This window comes from Pelophylax lessonae, assembly GCF_965119305.1.
Source record: "Pelophylax lessonae genome assembly, chromosome: 1".
Classification (NCBI taxonomy): domain Eukaryota; kingdom Metazoa; phylum Chordata; class Amphibia; order Anura; family Ranidae; genus Pelophylax; species Pelophylax lessonae.
The window spans coordinates 63,073,998-63,092,218 of record NC_138768.1 but is presented as its reverse complement, the minus strand read 5'-3'; the positions used below and the strand labels follow the sequence as shown (position 1 = coordinate 63,092,218).

General features: G+C 40.9%; 1 protein-coding gene across 4 annotated transcripts in view; it reads right to left on the bottom strand.

Moving 5' to 3' along the window:
* Positions 1 to 18,221, bottom strand: part of WDR7 (WD repeat domain 7) — a 654,984-nt gene that overhangs the window by 451,673 nt on the left and 185,090 nt on the right. The gene's annotated exons all lie outside the window — the stretch shown is intronic.

Genomic DNA, 18,221 nt, shown 5'->3' with positions numbered 1-18,221 from the left:
AAACAAAATCTAAAGTGTATCTAATGCCAAAACTTTGTTTTGGTTTTAATAGAGTAGGAAAGGTTTAAAGCAGAACTAAACCCTCCTCTCTTTCTTAGCCAAGGAAGCTTCCATCTTAGCCTCTTGTTTGATCTGCAACTGCCATGGTGCTGCGCATGTGATCGTTTATGACACAAACCATTTGTTGGTTTGATAGTTTATTTGAGAGTAGGGGGGGGGGGGGGTCGACCGATATCGGTTTTTTAGGGCCGATAACGATTTTTTGGCCGCCTCGCAGGCCGATATCAGGTGCCCATATTCTCTATATCAGCGTCACCTGCCACCAGATGCAGCATGTCACTTGCCACTGCCACCCAGATGCAGCATGTCACTTGCCACTGTCACCCAGATGCAGCATGTCACTTGCCAATGTCACCTGCCACCCAGATGCAGCATGTCACTTGCCACTGTCACCCAGATGCAGCATGTCACTTGCCACTATCACCTGCCACCCAGATGCAGCATGTCACTTGCCACTATCACCTGCCACCCAGATGCAGCATATCACTTGCCAATGTCACCTGCCACCCAGATGCAGCATGTCACCTGCCACTGTCACCTGCCACCCAGATGCAGCATGTCACCTGCCACTGTCACCTGCCACCCAGATGCAGCATGTCACTTGCCACTGTCTCCTGCCACCCATATGCAGCTTGTCACTATTAAATTACTTCTGGCAGCCTTTCCCCAGCAGCGTCCGAGCAGGTAATCTTCCACAGGCGGGTGAGCGGTGAGAGATGACGTAACTATATCTCTGCTCATCCGCGGCTGCACCTTTCAAGAGCAGCCTTCGTGGCTCTGCTGTAGGGGCAGAACAGCGGTGATGCGAGGCGGGCAGTGAGAGATAATGTCCACTCTCTGCTGCCCGCCGCACCGTTGAGAGAGATCGGCAGAGACTGCAGCAAGAGCCGCACGGGGACAGAGGGAGGAGGACTGGGTAAGATCGGTAAGTTTCTGACCGATACCGATTATTAGAAAAATGTGAATATCGGCCCACAATAATCAGCCGATCTGATAAATCGGTCGACCCCTAGTTGAGAGCACAAGCAAATGTGACAGTTAGCATTCCCATCATGCAGGAAGTTTAATATTTTTTTAAATGGTTAAATCAATGGGTTTAGTTCTGATTTTATCACCTCCGGTCCAGGATTTTTCTGGCACTTTTTGTTCACATGTAGCAATCAGTATTTTTTGCTAAAAAGTTATTTAGAACTGCCAAACGTTATATATTTTTTTTAAAGCAGAGGCCATAGAGAATAAAATGGTGGGTTTTGCAATTTTTTTATGTCACACAGTATTTGCGTATTTTTCAAATGCAATCTTTTGGAAAAAAATACACTTTTTTGAATTTTAATGCAACAAAACACAACATATAACAGAGAAGCATAAAAAACTGTGGTCTGGTGCTCCGAGTGGTGCACCTCCATCCCTAAAATACACAAAAAATTAAAAGAGAAGATGCCCTGGGACTTTAAATGAGATGCCGCACTGCCATAAACTTGTAGTAAACATTATGCACAGTTTATTGCTGGTAAATAAAAAAGTCTTATCACATGAAATACAGATGATCAAGTATAGCACTGATTTGTAGTAATTTCATCATAGTACATGAATAAATAAATAAAGGTTCAACATATCAAACACGTGAGAATAAAAAGATTGCATCTTGAAATCTCGATACATTTTGTGAGACAATGCTCACTTCTTCAGGTGTAAATGCAATTAACAATACATGCAAATCAGGTAAGGTGGAATATACTGTACATGGCAAAGATTCCAATGAATAACCACCAGGAACATCTGACAAGGGAGCTGTGGGATGATACTAAACTAAACATGCCAATATCTTCTATACAGGATGTGGAAACCTTACAAGCAAACCTGAACAAAATAATGGGGTGGACAACTACATGGCAGATGAGGTTTAAAGAGGAGTTCCGGGCACAAAATCAATATTTTTTTTTGTGCCCGTCCGCTTCTACACCTTCACCTGAAAAGGAATTGGATAGTTAGGGTTTTTTTTTTTTTATTTACTCACCTTGTAATTGAAGATCGAAGATACTCACCTAGTTTTCACTTCCTCCCTCTGTGCCGCGGCTCCGTCGTCACTTCCGGGCTTGCACTGATTCCTGGGAGCTGAACGTCATCGCTCCCAGGAATCAATGCGACGGCACCGGCCCCGCTCGTCACTTCCAGGCGACGCCGCATTCCCCTGCTAAACAGCTTCTGGGCACGCCCAGAAGCTGTGGAGGAATGCGGCGCCGTACCGGAAGTGACGAGAGGGGCCGGTGCAGGCGCATTCTGGGAGAAGAAGACGCCGAAGAAGACGCCGAAGAGGACCGCGCCGGCTTCAGCTGCCCACAAGAGAGATGGAAACGCTGTGGAAGACATTTTATAAGCGAGTATTTCTTCTAAAAGGTAAGTGCGAACCGGGACAGATCAGAGGCTAGCCATTGTGGAATGTACTAGCCCTGACTGTCCCGGGGGTATGTTTGTTGAAAAATGATTTCTGTGCCCGGAACTCCGCTTTAATGTTGAAAAATGTAAAGTAATGCACTTGGGCGTCAGAAACACGAACACAAGGTACTCACTAGGGGGGGGGGGGGAACCTCTCGGTGAATCTAAGATGGAAAAGGACCTGGGGGTACTTGTGGACAACAGGCTTGGCAGTGGCATGCAATGCCAAGCCGCTGCAAGCAAAGCCAACAGAATACTGGCATGTATAAAAAAAAGAGGATTCACTCCAGAAATAAAGAGATTATTCTCCCACTTTACAAGACTCTGGTCCGGCCACAACTGGAGTATATCCAAAATTTTAAAATTCAAAATACCTTGGCTTTAGATACAATTTAACAGAGAACTTTTTGTCAGAAATGGGCAAATTTAAAAAAATAAACACAAAGGTTTTGAAAATGCATGTCCTTAGTATCATAGAACACCTGCATTTACCATGTAGTGGCCATAGGAAAATCTCTAAACAAATTGCTGATCTCTATGGAAGTAGAATTGGCGTTCACTGCAACCAAATAAGGCAATGTGCATGAACGTGGGTCAATTAAGCAGATATTACAAAGTGCATTTTTTCTTAAAAAAAAAAAGGAGGACACCCCCCCCAAAAGAAAAAAGAAGGGGGGTGAGACTTAAACTATTTTTGCAGTGTAGTGTGTCATCATGTGTTTTTAGTGTGGCGTTTCCTTAGGGTGCGATTAGAAAAGAATGGCAACACACTGACACATGTACACATTTTGCCTCCATAGTGCTATTTACTGGGTGTCCAGTGCACCCCTGTGCATTTGAGGAGGGGTGGGCTCCCTCCAGGCAAACCTGCCCTCCATCTATCCATTACAATATACAGTATATGCTAAACCCTCATTTTTAATGTGAGCTGTTAGACAAGACCATTTGGTTTGTTGCAGGCTGGCAAGTTGAGCTGGGAATTTCTATTTGTTTCGCCCCTCCATGTGCTCCTTGCTGTTAAGGGCCAGTTTATAGGTTAGGGCAGTTGCTGTTTGTTTGTACTTTCTTATTTCATGACCTTCTACATGCCGGATTGCTACCCAGGAGACGTGATTATCTAGTGAGGTTTCAGCTGAGTGCGGAGCAAAGCTCCTTCATGCTAATGGCAAGGACTGCCACTCTTATTTAAAGTGATCAATGCATGTATCACTTTTTAGAGGCACTTGAGAAGTGGTGAGATGGCATTATGTCGCTTCCGTAACCACCTGTTTTATCTCCCTATATGCCACTTCACTGTGTCGCCACCACATGCATTGCGAGCCTATTCACTTGAATAGGTCACACTCAGTAGTGTCCACTGAACACACCAGGAGATATAAATACTGCATTTGTACCAACCACTACCTCTGCAGCTAAAGATGGAGCGGTTGGGAGGTAGTACAAATGCGTTTTTTTTGCCCCCCCCCCCCCCCTCAACCTCATGTGTGCACAAGCCCATAGACTGGATCATCCTAAGGCTTTCTTGTGCCTGATTTAGGTGAAAAGCAAGAGGGTTAGTTGCTTTCTTTTAAGTAGTGGCAAGTTTGGCAGTGTTTTTTTAATATATATATTAGGGGTGCACCGAAAACTGAAAATTCAGGATGCACTTGGCCAACAACCAAAACATTTTTTTTTAAATATATATCGTTTTTTTTTTAAATAATTGTATTATATTTGACTTTTTAATCTTTTTTATTTTATTATTTGACTTTTTAGTATGAATTTAAATTAATATGAATTTTATTTTTGCCCATTACTGGCACTTTTTTTTCTAATTACAGTCGATAATTATTATTATACAGGATTTATATAGCACCAACAGAATGAAGGCAGACATTACAGTTACAATACAATTTGGAACAAGAGGAATCAGAGGGCCCTGCTCGTTGGAGCTTACAAACTAAAAAGGAGGGTCAATTGATACAAAGGGTAATAGCTGTGGGGGATGAGCTGATGGAGAAAGTGAAACAGTGTATTAGTTAGCAGCCGGATAGGCTTCTTTAAAGAGAAGGGTTTTCAGAGATCGTCTAAAGATGGATAGATTAGGGGACAGTCGGACAGATTGGGGTAGAGAGTTCCAAAGAATGGGAGAAGCTCTGGAGAAATCCTGGAGGGGAGCATGGGAAGAGGTGACAAAGGAGCTAGAGAGCAGGAGGTCTTGGGAGGACCGAATAGAGCGGCTTGGTTGATATTTTGAGATCAGGTTAGTGATGTAGCTGGGGGCATAGTTGTGGATGGCATTGTAAACTATTGTTAGCACTTTGAATTTTATTTGCTGGGTGAGTGGAAGCCAGTGAAGGGATTGGCAGAGAGGGGTGGAGGACACTGAACGGTTGGTAAGCTGGAAAAGTCTTGCAGCAGCATTCATTATGGATTGAAGGGAGGATAAACTATGTAAGGGTAATCCAATGAGGAGGGAGTTGCAATAGTCGAGGAAAGAGATAACCAGGGCGTGAATTAAAAGCTTGGTGGTGTCGTTGGTTAAAAAGGGCCGTATTCTAGCGATGTTGCGGAGGTTAAGGCGGCATGATTTGGACAGGGATTGGATGTGAGCCTGAAAAGACAGTGCAGAGTCCAGGGTTACCCCTAGCATCCTGGCATGTGCGGAAGGACTGATAGTTGTTCCATTGATCTTGATAGAGAAATCAGGGGAAGGGGCACGTGGAGGAGGAAATATTATGAGTTCAGTTTTAGATAGATTCAGTTTGAGGAAGTGGTCAGACATCCAGGCTGATATGTCTGTTAGTAGATCAGTGATGAGGGAGGAGACTGATGGGATGAGCTGAGGGGTAGAGAGGTAGATTTGGGCGTCATCAGCATAGAAATGGTAGTGGAAGCCATGGGAGGCTATTAGCTGACCCAGGGAGGAGGTAAAGATTGAGAATAGTAGCGGTTCAAGGACAGAACCTTGGGGGACCCCAACGGTAAGAGGAGTTGCAGGGGAGTAAGTGGAATTGTAAGGGACACTGAAGGTGCGGTGAGATAGGTAAGATTCGAACCAATGCAGAGCACAGTCATGGAGACCGAGCAAACTGAGTTTTTTGAGAAGAAGGGGGTGGTCAACAGTATCAAAGGCAGCAGAGAGGTCCAAGAGTAAGAGTACTGAGTAGTGACCATTGGTTTTAGCTGTTAGTAAGTCATTTGTAAGTTTTACGAGAGAAGATTCTGTGGAGTGCTGCTGGCGAAATCCAGACTGAAGGGGATTTAGAAGGTTATTCTCAATGAGGTGCTTACTCAGGCAGTTGTAGACTAAACTTTCAAGGAGTTTGGAAGCAAAAGGGAGTAAGGAGATGGGTCTTAAGTTGTTAAGATTGGTGGGGTCTAGTGAGGCTTTCTTTGGTATGGGAGTTACTAGCGCATTTTTTAGAGAGTTGGGAAAGCTGCCAGTGGAGAGGGAGAGGTTGAAGATATGAGTTAAAGAGCGTAGGATAGAGCCAGAGGGTGACCGTAGTATTTGAAAAGGAACAAGGTCCAGGGGGCTGGAAGTTAGGTGGGCATTAGAAAAAATTTTAGTGACTTCCTCTACAGTAGTTGGGTAAACAAAGGAAGTATTGATTGTGCAGGAGGACAAGGTGTATAAGGTGAGGGAGATATCTGTAGTGTAAAGATCTCTTCACAAATTGTATCAATCTTAGGCTGGCCATACACTATACAATTTTCTTATTCAATTTCCTTTAGATTTACCTTAAACTATGTAGTGCAAGGGCCTGCCTGATTGCATACAAATTGAATGTGTTTAGGTTTGACCCTACATTACATGGTTTTGGTAAATCTAAAGGAAAGTTGAACAAGAAAATTGTATAGTGTATGGCCAGCCTTATTCTTTAAGTGATTGGCAATCTCTTGGGCAGTGAGTAAGTTAGTGGGTGGAAGTAATGGAGGACGAAGTAGAGTGTTGAAGGTAGAAAAGAGTTGATGGGGACTGTGTGAGAGGGTGTTAAAGAGAGTGATAAAATAGGTCTGTTTAGCAGTGTGGAGGCAGGAACTGTAATTTTTGGCACCCATTATCGGTAAATTTTTTTCTATCGGCAAAACGCTGATAACCCTATTTTCGCCTGAAAAATTTCACCCGCTGATATATTGGTGCATCCCCCATCCCATATATATATAACATATAGACACATACACGTGCACACAAACACTACAGAAAATGTTCTAACTGATATGAATTTTGTGGATATATGGTTTATATATGAATTGATGTTTTTTATGTAGATGTATGATCTTCCCTTATTTATGCATCTATATTTATTATGTATATTAAGAGTATAAGAAGAACTTTAATATTTAATTCTACCTACTGGTGCTTCAGAAATATGAAGGAAGCTATGCAGGGAAAAAAAGTTTTAGTTCGGTAATCAGGATTAAACAAATCACTCTACTGGATTCCTGAACTGTGCAATTATTCAGACAGATCCGCATGAAAATATTCAAGTGATCCAACAAATGAGTTATTCCTTCAAAGTCATTTTTAGGGCAGCTTTCTGATATCTGCTATAGCTTAATTTGCAGTATTCTCTTACTAGTGATCCAGGAAAAATAAAAAGATGTGTTATTGGACCGAGTTGCAAAAATATATTCCTACATGTTCAGAGCATACTGAAAACTGGATAAATTGCAATATTATACCTAAGTATGTTCTCTCCTTGCTGTGGTTGTGGAGAGTGTCTTTGCGTTGAGTGTAAAAGTCAGGTTGGTAATCTTTGTGACAAGCATCTTGAAATAGAATAACCCAGTGGACAACATTGGAGGGTTATCAGGCCAAGTGAACCAAGCATTGATGTATTGTGCCCCTGGTCAAACAAACCATATGGCAAACACAAACACTGCAGACTGCGGAGGCTTGCTACGTCATTCAAGAGACTGTTTGTAAGGAAAGCAAAAGTGCTTGAAAATCAGGCTGAATTTTTTGTTTCCATTAAATAAGTAATTTTCCTGTTGCGGTATGAATATGCTTTCTCCCATGTCTATTGCTAGCAAGTGCAAGAGGTGGAGACACCTTCCTCTGGTTTAGATTTAGGGAATAGATTATCATTAACAAATTTACACACCCCTACGTCTAATTACCATTACTTATATACGTGAAAAAACTTTCTGTGCTATTCCTTTGTATAAACCACTTATTACTCAGCTCTACATACTATAGGAAGCAGCTAGCACCACCACCTATCCAACCACCTGTACAAAATGCAATAAATATATATAGTCACAAAAAATCAGTGCGTATATAAAAATATAAATATATATCGTCACAAATTATAGTGCGTAAATAATTATCTGAAAACAGTGTAAAAATCATCTATATATATATATATATATATATATATATATAAAAAAAATTTACCTGAGTCTATCTTTTCTTTTAAATATATATTTATGTTTTATGTATTACCCTGGGAATGCCCAAAGGCTATGTTTTGTACCTATACATCTCAATTTCATCTATTTATAATATATTTACGTGAGTCCATCTTTTCTTTTAAATATATATACAGCCCATAAAAAAATTATTCAATGTCCGCAAAAAAAGTGCAGTCCCGTACACCAGAAACTCTTCAGTAATTTCCTCGGATCACCACAATGCCCTTCTTGTCACCCGCTTGAATGGACCTCACTAATTACCCACTTCAGCTCCAGAAGGTTTTACCCTCTTAACGAACAGGCCATTTTTTGCCATTCGGCACTGCGTTATTTTAAGGAAAAATTGTGCAGTCGTGCGACACTGTACCCAAATACAATTGATTGCCCTTTTTCCCCCACAAATAGAGCTCTCTTTTGGTGGTATTTGATCACCTCTGCGGTTTTTAGATTTTACGCTATAAACAAAAAACAGAGCGACAATTTTGAAAAAAAAAAATTTTTTTTTACTTTCTGCTATATAACATTCCCAATAAAAAATTTGTATGAGTTTAGGCCAATTTGTATTCTGCTACATATTTTTGGTAAAAAAAAATCCCAAAAAGCGCATTTAATTGGTTTGCGCAAAAGTTATAGCGTTTACAAACTATGGGATAGAGTTTTGGATTTTTTTTTCTGTTTTTATTTGTAATGGCAGTGATCAGCGTTTTTTAGAGGGACTGCGACATTGCGGCGGACAGATCGGACCCCTAACTGAATTTTTTTACACTTTTTGGGGACCAGTGACATTACTACAGTAATCAGTGCTAAATATTATGCACTGTTACTGTATAAATGACACTGGGGGGAAGGGGTTAATACTGGGGGGTGAGCAAAGGGGTCAATGTATGCCTAAATATGCTTACTGACTGTGGGTGGGGGGGAGGTTCTGTGACAGGTACGGAGAGATCGGTGTTGTAACTTAGCTGAAACTCCTGATCTCTCCCTGCCTGTCTGACAGAAGACTTGCCTGCTTTGTTTACATAAGCAGGCGGGTCTTCTGTCAGTTTCTCTGACGATTGCGGGAGGCCGGCGGCAATCGCCGCTGCTCCTCCAGCGGCACGCGCCCTCATGTACAAAACCCCATAGTACTACGTGATTTTGCGCAGCCGAGCCGCCCTACCGCAGTAATACTACGGTGGGCGGTTGGCAAGAAGTTAAAGGAGGTATATATGCACTTTGCAGTATTAAGTGGCACCGCTCCCACTGGCTGTACACTCCAAATCCGTGGCTCTTAGCATCTCTCAGCGTGGTGTCAATCATAAAGGAGACAAGACGAAAGAACCATAGTGCAATCGCTAATAAAAAGTATTTCCATATAAGAAGCCACTCACATTTTAGAAGAAAAAAAAATAAGCATTTCACAATACAATACTCTGCATACACAGCTCCACCTAGTCCAAGCGTGATTACTTGACTGCCCAAATCAAGCATAGCGCCCAATGGGCTTTCTCAAAAATTCAGGCTCCTAAACCTTGATCTGAACCTTTAAGAAAGCCCATTGGGCTCTACACATGAGGTGGGAGCGGTGACGTAATCACGCTGGGACTAGGTGAAGCCGTGTATGCAGAGGATTGTATTGTGAAATGCTTGTTTTTTACTTCTGTAATGTGGATTTTTATATGGAAATACTTTTTATTAGTGATTTGTACTATGGTTCTTTCCTCTTGCCTCCTATATGATTGACCCCACGCTGAGAGGCACAGATTTGGAGTGTACGGCCAGTGGGAGCGGTTCCACTTATAACACTGCAAAGCTCATATAGCCCTCCTTTAACCACTTCAGCCCAGGAAGCTTTCCCCTCTTAATGACCAGGCCATTTTTTGCGATACGGCACTGCGTTACTTTAACTGACAATTGTTCGGATGTGCGACGTCATATCCAAATAAAATGTGTGTAATTTTTTTCCCACAAATGGAGCTTTCCTTTGGTGGTATTTTTTACCCTATGAACAAAAAAAGAGTGACAGTTTTGAAAAAAGAAAAACAATTTTAACTTTCTGCTATAAAACACAGCCAATAACAAAAAATTTAAAAAATAAAATGTCTTCATAAATTTAGGCCAATATGTATTCTGCAACATACTTTTGGTCAAAAAAAAAAAAAATCCCAATAAGCGTGTATTGATTGGTTTGCGCAAAAGTTATAATGACTACAAACTATGGGATATATACTGGAATTTTTTTTTTTTAATGGCGGCGATCAGCAATTTTTAATGGGATTGCGACATTGTGGCAGGCAAATCTGACATTAAGTGACACCAATACAGTGATCAGTGCTAAAAAATGAACTGTCACTTATAAATGACACTGGCAGGGAAGGGGTTAACATCAGGGGTGATCAAGAGTTAAGTGTGCTCCTAGGGAGTGCTTTATAACTGTGTGGGGGGGGTGGCCTAACTGGAGGAAGGCAGAGATCTGTGTCCCTGTTAGCAGAAACACAAGATCTCCATCTTTCTCTGTGGCAGAACGGCGATCTGCCTTATTTACATAGGCAGACTGCCGTTCTGATTCTCCTCCAAATGATCGGCGGGTCCCTGGGGGTTAAGTGTGCTCCTAGGGAGGACTTTCTGTGTGGGGGGGTGGCCTAACTGGAGGAAGGCAGAGATCTGTGTCCCTGTTAGCAGAAACACAAGATCTCAATCTTTCTCTGTGGCAGAACGGCGATCTGCCTGGGTTACATAGGCAGACTGCCGTTCTGCTTTTCCTCCAAACGATCGGCGGGTCCAGGGGGCCATCGTGTTCCCTGGACACGCTGATTGTCTCACCGGCAGCACACATGCGTGCCCCAGACCCAGACCAGGAGATGACATACAGGTATGTCGGTTCGCGCAGCAGGGCCGCCCTGTCGCAATATATCTGCGAGGGCGGTCCTCAAGTGGGTAATTAGTGAGGTCCATTCAAGCAGGTGAAAAGTCACCCATAAGTGGAGTGAAGGGCACTGTGGTGATCAGAGGCAATGACTGAAGAGTTTCTGGTATATGGAAATGCACTTTTTTCACGGATATTGAATCATTTATTTATGGACTGTATATAGATTTAAAAGAAAAGATGGACTCATGTAAATGTATTATAAAATAGATTAAATTTAGATGTATAGATACAAAACAAAGCCTTTGGGCATTCCCCGGCTAATACATAAAACATAGAACTACTAATAAAACCTATTATAGAACCCTTTAAAAAAAAAAAAAAAAAAGGGGGAGGGGGAGAAAAAAGAACACACCTTCCAAAGACCTCACACTGTCATTCTGTTATAAAATCACTTCATTCAATGGTTGATGAATTATAAGGAGATTTCTGTTCCCTCTCAACCATCACTGGATAATGTATCGGAAGGATATTAACTCGGGTTTAGAATCCTACCTGAACAAATGTAATGCGAGTCCCTGTAGAGGAATACATTTGTTCATATCATAAACTAAACCTTATCAGGGAGGAATAAATTCAGTCTGTGGATTCGGATCATCTGTTGTAAACTCCAAATGTGTCCACAAGTGCAAGACCTTCTCAAATTTCCTAGGGCAACCCTGAGACAAATAAATAGCTTTGTATAGGGGTAAAACCTTATTGATTAAATGCTTACAGAAGGGCAGATTTGGGGCTGTGTCTGATTTCCACTTGAGCCACATCGCCTTCCTGGCATAAAATAATAAGAGATCCAAGAGAGTACGCATCGCCCTACTAACAGCCAGGGACCTGTAAAGTAGTTAGGGTAGATATAAACTGGGTTACTTCCCACAAGTAGCGACTAATCTGAGGGCACTCCTGAAAGATAGGGGCAAATCCAGCAGGGTCACCAGAGTATCTCCAACAGCGAGAAAAGGAATTAAGGTAAATACGATGTAGTCTTTGTGGTGTAAAATAAATTCTGTGCACAATTTTAAATTGGATCAGCTGGTCTTTAGTCAATATTAGTGCTTGAATCGGGCTGTCCTAGCGATCTTCCCAGTCTTCATTGTCCAAGTCCTGCTCCTCCGAACGCCATGCCGTTAGCAGGCATCTAGTCCCACATGGACGGAGGAAAGTGCTGACTTGTCGATCCCAGAAAGTGTTTTTTTTTTTAGAGCGTCATCCTGGAGGAGAACCTCCAAATCGTCCTGCTCCAATCTAAACAAGGAGGACCCAAATTGGGCTGAATAGGCGTGTCAGAATTGCAGGAATCGGAAAAAGAATGCATTAGGCAGTGTAAATGTATCTTTCAACCAATATAAATACATGTGTTTTCAGATATTTATGTATTATAATTAGAATGCACTTCATTGAAGTAAAGCGCTGCATTTTTTTTTGCGACTATATTACCGAGGGCTTGTTTACACTGGATGTGTTGACATATTTTATTTCTGAGTTTCCTTGCAAATGGACAAGACAAAAAATCAATTATTCTTATAGCAGAGCAACTTCAAACCAGTGGAGTGTGTTTTAACGCATTGGAAATATGTCCTGAGTGCCGCACGGTGTATGCGTGGATATGCATTTAGCTTTTCAAGCCAGTTTCAATGGATTCTTTCAAAAATGCTACATGTCACCTTTATCTAACAAAAGGTATAAAAACTCCCTGCTGAAACATCTTTTAAAGGCTGCAAAAAAAAAGAAAAGAAAAACTGTATACCAGCACTTTAGTCCCCCCAGAAAAAAATCCAATGGGCGTGCTAGAATCAGGGAAATTCAGGAAATGGGAGACCTTACAATGAAGAAACAGAGTGAGAAATATTGGAAGATTTGGACACCTTATTTGTTTTACAAAGAGCGGTCCTCTCCGGCCCCAAAGGGGTCATTTCTTAAAGCTCGTACACAAAATAAGAAAATCGGGCGAACATTTTCGTCCGAAGAATGATTGCACAATTTTCTGATAGTGTGTACACAAACTTTCGACAGCCGATTCCAACCTTTTGAATGAAAATTCCAAAATTTTTCTCGGGAATAGAGCAAACGATTTTAGTTTAATGTGTACCATTTTTGAACGAGAAAAATCAGAAAAGAAATGATCATGATCAGAAATAACAAAAAACAAAACAAAAAAAAAACAGCTTGTGTCATGCAAGAATTTTTGTACATTATTTCCTTCCTCGGTTCCGACTTGCTGTGAAACAACAAGGAAAATCAGACAATCAATCTGCCGATTTTCTTAAAGTGTGTACCCCACTTAGGATCTGTGGTCGCGGACCTCAGCCGGGTGGCTCAAAGCAAGGAGGGGGACCCAAATTTTCTTTTTTTTTTTCTGTCTTGGTATTTTTTCCTTCCCTCCTTTTGACCTGTGATCCCATTTGTGTTATTGCTTCTACTAACCTCCCCACTTTTTTTTAAACCATCCTCTTTTTTTTTGCTCTTTCATTTTTTTCTTTCACTTTCTAAAAGATTATACCTTTAATCCTTGCAATATTTAAGAAAATTATGGTACAGCAGTTGCCGAGATTTCAGGCAGTATGCTATAGAGTAGGGTTGTACATGTCTCAGGTTTTTTACATTTGTGTAATTTTGATGTACACATGTGCATGTAATATGTCCATACCGTTCGGCTTTTTAAGCTATGTTGTGTATCACTATCTGCATACATTCCTGATATTGTAACGCTTTGGTGATGTGGTATTGTTGTTTTCCCATATACAAAAAAATGTAAAAAAAAAAATTTGGCAGCATGTGTGATGCTCATTAATCCATACATGAAACCCCAAATTCTAAAAATGCAAGTGGATGGCTTATTATTTATTCTATTTATTTTAGAGTGTAAACCCAAATTTTGGTATATGTCATTTGTACATTTCCACCCATAACTGCAACTTATTTTTTCCTATTACAGACTTTATTTTTAAAGTTTTTTTTTATTAAAAAAAAAAAAAATGATATTGTTTTTAGTTTTATTCATAATTAAATAAAAAACAGTAAAATTGGATAATAAAAATACATTTTATTTGCAAAAAAAAAAAAAAGATAAAAGTTTTCTGCTTTAAAAAAAGAAAAAAAAGAAAATTTCCAAGCCACCATCCATCCATGGTTTAAGTTTCACCAGTTCATCTCCAGCATCCCGGATTATAGTACAATCGGGAAGCACTACAAGAGAGAGTCGGCTCTAGCACAGAAGTATAAAAAGTACGGCCGTTAAATTCAAGCAGAAAAAGCAGCTTAGTGCGGACATGAAGACAGCTGTAAGGAAGCCAAGACCCCTAATGCAAGCAAGCTAGGTCAGGGCTGACCCCGATGCCCTTTCTAAGCTGCGCTGCAGGACAGAATGCAGCAGCTGGGAAGGAGGTGGAGGAAAACAAAGGGTGCTGCCAACCTCGGGGTTTTCGGTAATTGTAACAAAAAAAAAAAAAAAGACAATTCAGCGGATGGACCCGTTCCACAAAGGCTGCAGCACAGCTTCTAAAATAAAGAAAAAAAAAACTTTACCGACATGAGGAGGGAGCTAGGAATCTCCTACTCAGTGCTATAAAGGTTAACAATCAGCTCTCCTTATTTGATGAATATTGTATGCTAAGATGCTCTGCACTGACAGGGAAGCAAAGCTGCAGACTGATTTACAGTAAAAATGTATTTAGAATCCAGACAGCCGACAAAAAGCTGCTTTTAAAATTCTGACTTTGTCAAACCTTTAAGACCCCCAGAAGACCTGGGGTGGAGACCGCTCTCCACCGACGCATCCACGGCTATCATCAACTGCACAACAAGTTTACCTGCAAGAGTATCTAGAACTGACAAGATGGAAAATTAAATAGATCTCAGAATTGTTTTATTTATTAAACTAATAAAAGAAAGCTCAGAGTATTTTTTTATTTTTTATTAGCGCCATCAACTTACATCAAAAACTTCTCCCAAAACCCGCTAGTTCAGGGTTTCTTCCAGCCAGAAAACGCCCCTGCCAAAAACTGCTGATAACAGCCTATGTGTGCATGGACACATAGGATAACATGCTGGGGAGTTTACTGGCTGCAGAAAAAAAACGCCTGACGCCAAAAACAGCCGCTGTAAAAATGTCCAGTGTGAATGAGGCCTTATGCTTTCAACATGTCAGTTCTTTAAGTCTGGTAAACACCATGAGATTATCGGACAAATTATCATCTGTTTTTTTTTTTTTGAATGCTAGTCTCATATTGAAAATGAAAAGGTTACTAAAGATATGAAAATTCTTGTATGACAAAATAAATATTCAGAAGTGATGTAATGTATTGTATTCTATCTTTATAGCATTTTTGGATGAAAACTGCACTGACTAAACAAAATCGTACGATCGGGTGTTATACAAGAAAAATTTTCATGCTTTTACAAATCGGATAATTTTCGCACGATCTGTCCTGATTGGCTCTCGAAAGCTGTGTACTACTAAACAATCAGATTATTGCATGATTGCTTCGTAAGCAGTATTTTTCGTCCGCTTTTCTGATCGTGTGTAAAAACGTGCTCACCTTTTTCACGGAGGAAAAAAAAAAGATAAAACACATAATTAACAAAGCTAAAACAAATAATACATAAAAATAATATTAATTGCCAGCTATACCATGAAAAAAAAAAAAAAAAAAACAAACAGCCGTCCCATGAATGCGACTGTACTAACAGTGAAACAATTGCAAACAGGCTGCCAACATACACACCCAAGAAAGGTATCTCAAATTGCCTTATTGAAGCCCCCTTGCATTCCCACCACAAAACAAACTTACAAAACTGGATAAGAACAATTAAAAAGAAAAAATAATACTAGTAAACTTTATTCAGGAATACATTTATTCCCCAACATAGGAGTTAGTTCACATTTCTGGTGGTTGTGGGTCAGTGTACTTTGCTGTATACAGCACTGTAGATATATTTCAACCTTTTTTTCCAAGTATTATTTGTGTGAAATGGCTTCCAAAACTATAACAGTAATTTATTGGGCCGACTGTATTAGTTGGGTACCTAGGCTAACTTTGTTGGACTTACAAATTGGACTTCCGAACGTGCTCTCGAAACGGAACTCATTCGTATGTAGGGGACTTAGGCACGGGGTAATCCAATCCGATTGTCAGTTTTTCAGGCGGACCTGATCGGATGCTCCATGCACCCCTATGGAGCAGCGTATGTCAGAGGAGACATTTCTGCTGACACCCGCTGCTATCCGATTCCGATCCTGTCCGTGAAATCCAGACGGATGGAAACCCTATTTTCTCCCTATAGAAGACAGCGGGGATCTGACAGCTCTGTCTCTGCACACAGATCGCAGATAGAGCTGTCATCTGCCTGCTTAGTGGGGATCGGCGGATCGATCCCCCACTGAGCAGAACGGGCTCCATCGGGCGCACCGCCCGTGTGAAAGAGCCCTAACTGTATAGATTTAAATTCAATAACTTAGAGAATACTAAAAAAATACACACACATATATAGATATATATATATTCATATACAGTGGGTACGGAAAGTATTCAGACCCCCTTAAATTTTTCACTCTTTGTTATATTGCAGCCATTTGCTAAAATCATTTAAGTTTATTCTTCTTCCTCATGAATGTACACATAGCGCCCCATACTGACAGAAAAACACAGAATTGTTGACATTGTTGCAGATTTATTAAAAAAGAAAAACTGATATATCACATGGTCCTAAGTATTCAGACCCTTTGCTCAGTATTTAGTAGAAGCCCCCTTTTGATCTAATACAGCCAGGAGTCTTTTTGGGAAAGATGCAACAAGTCTTTCACACCTGGATTTGGGGATCCTCTGCCATTCCTCCTTGCAGATCCTCTCCAGTTCTGTCAGGTTGGATGGTAAACGTTGGTGGACAGCCATTTTTAGGTCTCTCCAGAGATGCTCAATTGGGTTTAAGTCAGGGCTCTGGTTGGGCCATTCAAGAACAGTCACGGAGTTGTTGTGAAGCCACTCCTTCGTTATTTTAGCTGTGTGCTTAGGGTCATTGTCTTGTTGGAAGGTAAACCTACGGCCCAGTCTGAGGTCCAGAGCACTCTGGAGAAGGTTTTTGTCCAGGATATCCCTGTACTTGGCCGCATTCATCTTTCCCTCGATTGCAACCAGTCGTCCTGTCCCTGCAGCTGAAAAACACCCCCACAGCATGATGCTGCCACCACCATGCTTCACTGTTGGGACTGTATTGGACAGGTGATGAGCAGTGCCTGGTTTTCTCCACACATACCGCTTAGAATTAAGGCCAAAAAGTTCTATTTTGGTCTCATCAGACCAGAGAATCTTATTTCTCACCATCTTGGAGTCCTTCAGGTGTTTTTTAGCAAACTCCATGCGGGCTTTCATGTGTCTTACACTGAGGAGAGGCTTCCGTCGGGCCACTCTGCCATAAAGCCCCGACTGGTGGAGGGCTGCAGTGATGGTTGACTTTCTACAACTTTCTCCCATCTCCTGACTGCATTTCTGGAGCTCAGCCACAGTGATCTTTGGGTTCTTCTTTACCTCTCTCACCAAGGCTCTTCTCCCCCGATAGCTCAGTTTGGCCAGACGGCCAGCTCTAGGAAGGGTTCTGGTCGTCCCAAACGTCTTCCATTTGAGGATTATGGAGGCCACTGTGCTCTTAGGAACCTTAAGTGCAGCAGAAATCTTTTTGTAACCTTGGCCAGATCTGTGCCTTGCCACAATTCTGTCTCTGAGCTCTTCAGGCAGTTCCTTTGACCTCATGATTCTCATTTGCTCTGACATGCATTGTGATCTGGAAGGTCTTATATAGACAGGTGTGTGGCTTTCCTAATCAAGTCCAATCAGTATAATCAAACACAGCTGGACTCAAATGAAGGTGTAGAACCATCTCAAGGATGATCAGAAGAAATGGAAAGCACCTGAGTTAAATATATGAGTGTCACAGCAAAGGGTCTGAATACTTAGGACCATGTGATATTTCAGTTTTTCTTTTTTAATAAATCTGCAACAATGTCAACAATTCTGTGTTTTTCTGTCAGTATGGGGTGCTATGTGTACATTCATGAGGAAGAAGAATGAACTTAAATGATTTTAGCAAATGGCTGCAATATAACAAAGAGTGAAAAATTTAAGGGGGGGTCTGAATACTTTCCGTACCCACTGTATATACACAGTATATATATATATATATATATATATATATATATATATATATATATATATATAAAAATAAAAGAGCTAAACACCTAATTAAGAGCAGACATAAAAAAAATCATAAAATAATAATAATAAAAACGCTAGCTATACCTAAAAAAAAAAAAAAAAAAAAAAAAAATTGTCCCTGGCGTAAATATGAAAAGCGATACACACAGCAGAAAGGACGTAGCAACCTCCCACAAAATATAGAACAATACAGCAGTTAATTTGGAATCACGAAAATA